This window comes from Stegastes partitus, unplaced genomic scaffold, assembly GCF_000690725.1.
Source record: "Stegastes partitus isolate 25-593 unplaced genomic scaffold, Stegastes_partitus-1.0.2 Scaffold2320, whole genome shotgun sequence".
Taxonomy (NCBI): Eukaryota; Metazoa; Chordata; class Actinopteri; family Pomacentridae; genus Stegastes; species Stegastes partitus.
The window spans coordinates 39732-44927 of NW_007580051.1; the positions used below are offsets into that span (position 1 = coordinate 39732).

The 5196-nt window shown below is 35.5% G+C and overlaps 1 protein-coding gene across 1 annotated transcript in view; it reads left to right on the plus strand.

The window, feature by feature from the left end:
- tgfbr2l (transforming growth factor beta receptor-like) overlaps positions 1-5196 on the plus strand; it is a gene marked incomplete at its 3' end in the record, with an annotated part of 18588 nt that overhangs the window by 623 nt on the left and 12769 nt on the right. The gene's annotated exons all lie outside the window — the stretch shown is intronic.

Sequence of the window (5196 nt, forward strand, 5' to 3'; positions counted from 1 at the left end):
AAGTACACAACTGTTGTCACTTCATGTGGTTCAAGTATCACAAGTAAAAGTACACAAGTATTACCAGCTTGGTGTGGTTAAAGTATCAGTAGTTAAAGTATGTGTGTTATATGCTCTTGTAGAAAAAGTACACAAATATTACCAGCCTCATGTAGTTATATTATCAGTAGTAGAAGTACACACATTTTGCCAGCTTCATGTAGTTAAAGTAGCAGCAGTAAAAGTACACAAGTAATACCAGCTTGGTGTGGTTAAAGTAGCAGCAGTAAAAGTACGTGCATTATATGCTCTTGTAGAAAAAGTACACAAATATTACCAGCTTGATGGAGTTAAAGTACACAACTGTTGTCACTTCATGTGGTTAAATATCAGGAGTAAAAGTACACAAGTACTGTCAGTGTCATGTAGTTATATTATCAGTAGTAGAAGTACACAAATATTACCAGCTTCATGTAAAGTATGCACAGTAATACTACATGAGTACTGTCAGCTTAGTGTAGTTAGAGTAGCAGCAGTAAAAATACTCAAGTATTACCAGCTTGGTGTGGTTCAGGTATCAGCAGTAAAAGTATGTTGTGTTCTTGTAGTCAAAGTACACAAGTATTACCAACCTCATGTAGTTAAACTATCATAAGGAAAAGTACACAAGTATTACCAGCCCCATGTAGTGAAAGTATCAGAATTAATCATCAGTGTCAACTCGTTAAAATGTGAGTAGTAAAAGTACACAAGAATAATCAGGGTCATGTAGTCAAAGTATCAGCAAGTACACAAACAATATCAGCCTCATGTGATTAAAGTATCACTAGTAAAATACACAAGTATCATTAGTGACAGAAAGTACACAAGTATTATCAGCTTCATATAGTCTGAGTATCAGAAGTAAAAATACGCGTGTTGTCAGCCTAATGTAGTCAAAGTATTGGGAGTAGAAGTACACGTGTTGTTGAAGTATTGGGAGTAGAAGTACATGTGTAGTTGAAGTATTGGGAGTAGAAGTACACGTGTTGTTGAAGTATTGGGAGTAGAAGTACACAGGTATTACAAACTCCATGTAGTTGAAGCATCAGCAGCAGAAGCAGCTCAGTCCAGCAGCTTTATCCACTTTAATAACAAGTCAGACTCGCCCAACGTTCTGCTGTTGAGTGAACACGAGAGTCTTGGTGCACCGCCAGCGTCTGAGAACATCCAGAGGATTACTTTGATTTGTTTATTTATTTGTTAGCCTGATAAAGAGGCGTTTGTGGCTCTGACAGCAGTTGGACAGAAGCCGTGTTTCAGTCTGCTGGTCCTGGTTCTGATGGCCCTGTACTGGCCCGGGTGGTAGGAGGCCTTCAGGATGGTGTGGGCTCTCCTGAGGCACTAAGGTCCTCCATGAAGGTGCTCCAGTGGGCAGAGGGCACCCAGTGACCTTCTCGGCCACTTTGGTGACGCAGTTGGACGTTTGTTGGCGGCGTTTAGTCGCTGGTTGAGGTGAAACTAATAAATATCAGTAAATTACTCAATTAATGGAGCTAAATGTTTGGTTAGTGGCGCCTTCTCACTGCTCAGCTTGTCAAAAAAACAACAGTCCGATCATTGATGTGGACTTTTAGAACCCGACCCACAACCGCCAGCAGCCGTTGGATGAACATGCTGCAGTGAAGACGTGGTTTAGTGCGTCGCTGCTGGTTAAAAAGCAGCTATTATCTCATATGTGACAAAGAGCGAGTGTATCTGATGAATGGCTGCAGCAGCGCCGCTGGTTTTCTGGGCTCTGGAGAAGACTGAGGCTGGCACTGAGAGGAAGTTTGAGGAAGATTTTCAGCAGAAAGCAGCAGAGACACGAGAACAGCATCAGAACCAACACAAAGAGGGACAGTGAAGAATATAATTATACATGAAATAATAAATCAGCCGTGGCAGAAAAAAGGCTTCAGAGACCAGAGTATTCAGAGAATCTGTGGCTTCACAATTTAGACGTTAAAATATTGAAAATGACAACTTATTGTTCATATATGTAGAAAAAAAAGACATTTAATGGCTCAACGATGAGGCTGCTGTGATTTTCTTTTTAGATTTTTTAATCATTTTCATGCATTATTAATAATTTTGTAGTTTGAACAAAGCAAGCGTTGTGTTTTTTGATGCTAACAATAGTTTTATTTGGTGATTTATGACAAACGTTCTGACGTCAGATTAACTGTAATTCATTTACTGTGAAGAACTCTGAACCAGAATCAGCTGAAAGACAAGAAGCTGAACTTGTTGATGCAAAAAGGACTGAAATTAAAAATGATCTTCATCACGGTTAATTATTATTTTAAGTGTTATGCAGAGAATCAACAAAACAAAGAAGAATAAATAAAATAAAAAATGAATAATGTGGCAATAAGAAGCAATATTAATAAAAATGAATCCATAAAAGAAAAGACGCATATGAGTAAAAATATAAAGACAAATAAATGAAATAATACAATAATAATAATATATTAATTATTTACTATTCATTTAAAAATGTATTTATTTATTTTATCAACATTATTATTATTATTATTTGTTTATTTTTCATTTTTGTTTATTTTTATTTTTTCATAATGTGGCTTGAAAAGCACATTTCCTTTGCTTTAAAAGTGACATTAAAAAAGAGGAAAAAAATAAAATAAATTAAAATAAAAATGAAAAAATAATTTTAAAAAATCATTTAAAAATTTAAAAAACAAAACAAAACAAAACATAATTTTAAAAAATGTTTTAAATTAAAGCATTAAAAAAGAAATAAAAAATGATTTAAAAATTTAAAAAATAAAATCAAATAAGAACCTCCTCCGTAGGTCTCCATCATGTCTGTTTTCTTGAAACTACAAAAAAAAAACAACTCAACAGGTTTAACTCCAGGAATGCTGATTGTTTTCTTGATAAACTAATAATTCAATAAGTTGAATTCACTCACTTTAAAGTCACGTTTATAGTTTCTGTAGTTCTTAAAGCTGAATATGAAAATTAGAAATGTTCAGTGGAGCCGTCATGATTAAGGTTTTATTATTATTATTTGTCGTTTCTCTGTAGACGTGAAAAAAACCACAACAATCAACAGTTGGTTAAAAAAGTCGAATAAATCAACAAATATTTAGCAGCAGCAGTGAGGAGTTCATGTAACAACCGCTTCTGTTATTAAAAAAGCCTCGGCATCGATTTTATTCATGTTTTCTTTTATTTCTTGACGACGTGTTTTTGCTGCAGCAGAAACAATAAATCAGTTTAAATCAGCTTCAGAATGAACTGCAGATGATCAAAGAGTCGGTTTGTCCTTCAGTTCAGGAGCTTCATAGAAAGTTTCAGTTTTTTAAGCTGCACCACAAATAACCATCATTATGTTAAACGTGTTTTTATCCTGTTAAACTCGACAGTTTTATTATAAATCTGTGTTTATTTTCATACGAGGACGAACGGTTTGACAGAATAGAGAAAATATAAATGAAATTATCTTTTCTTTTTGTGATTATTGTCTAAATGTTGACGTTTTTAAATAGTTGTTCGTGGCAGCACTGATTTTAAATTAACTTCAGATTATTAAACTTACATGTATTTTCTATTACTGGAAAACAAAGACGAGTTTATTGCTTTGACACTAAAACCCTGTGTAGTATTTTATATTTAAACACAGGACTTTACCGTTTAGATTCCTGTATAATATTCTTATGATATCACTGAAGCAGAGCAGCTGAGGCTCATGGGTATTGTAGTTTTTCAAAAAGCAGAGTCCCTGAAACTTATTAATTTAAGTTTAGAATAAACTTGTAACACAGAACCTGATTTATTTTTCATTTAAATTTAATTTCTGCAGACCACATATTGATAATATTGTTTGTATAATGTGTAAAGTGGCGACTGCATCATAAATATTTAGGATGTTTTGTGCCATCCTGGTGTTTCTGTTCAATAAAGTAAAGAACATGTAAACAGAGACTCAGAATGAACATAAACGCTGCAGCTTTTTAATTATCATTATTTAATTCTTGACTGTATTGTCGTGTTGCCATGTCACGCTAGCAGTTTCCCTCTGTTTCCAGTCTTTATGCTAAGCTAAGCTAACAATCTGAGCATCTAACAATCAGTGAGAAGAAAGAAAAACGTCCAAACTGTCAAACTGACTGAACGAACACACAGCAGTCTGAGTGTGTGTTTGTGTTAAGTCGACCCGTTGGTTCTGATAGGCAGGGCCTCCTCCTCCTCCTCCTCCTCCTCCCAGCAGCGACCACTGCTTAGATTTCCCATGAGCCTTTGAGGGCGGGGCGCTGGATGCTCGCTTGGCTCCGAGCGCAGCTTCGCTTCTGGCTTCAATTTACTCCTGGAGGTCCACGCGCGCTCGCCGGTGCTTCTATCCTTGTGAGGACCGTCGCCGCCGTGGCCCGTTCCCAGGCAGCCGACCCGCTCGGAACCTCGACCCGATTCTCACAACTTCTGCTTCAGTGACACAAAAACACTCCAGTCATGCGTTCAGGATTTTACCTCAGAGCTTCTGCATCAGTGTTTACTTCACACATCAACACTAAATGGACTCATCCTGGAAAACAGAACATTTAGGAAATTATTTTATTCCTCAGAGCTTCAGTAAAAACAACCAAACTTCTGTTTTATTGTAGCATTAAGTCAGTTAGTTCATTAGAGCTACTTTATGAACGGCTGAGGACCTGAATGACATGATAATACGTCAGCATTTATCTATCAAAAGTACAATATTTACCTCTAAACTGTAGGAGAATTGTTTTAGTTTTTCTTTACCCAGGTTGTATTTGTTTACGTCTTTTCTCTATTTTTTGCTCCTCTTTAAGTTTTACTATCGTTGCTGTTGTTGTTTATTGCTTTCATCATTCATTTTCCACATTTTTTTTTTATTTAATGAGGTCTTAAATTGCTCCAAAAATGATCAGAATTAGGTTTAGATAAAGTATAGGGGCATGAAGTAGGAGTAGACTACTCAAGTAAAGTACTAATACTTGAAAAGTAACTGTACTGTACCATATAAGTATTGTACAAATGCTGTACTTTAAAACTGAAGTAGTTTTAATCATGTGGGGTTTTTTTTTTCATGCTTGCTAATTCCTTAATGTTATTTTTGAGATATTTAAAGTCTCACATTGCTATTAGCTAATTTATATGCTAACGTTTGGGCTTTTTTATGCTAACTTTACTTTGTTGATGCTAACATTTGCC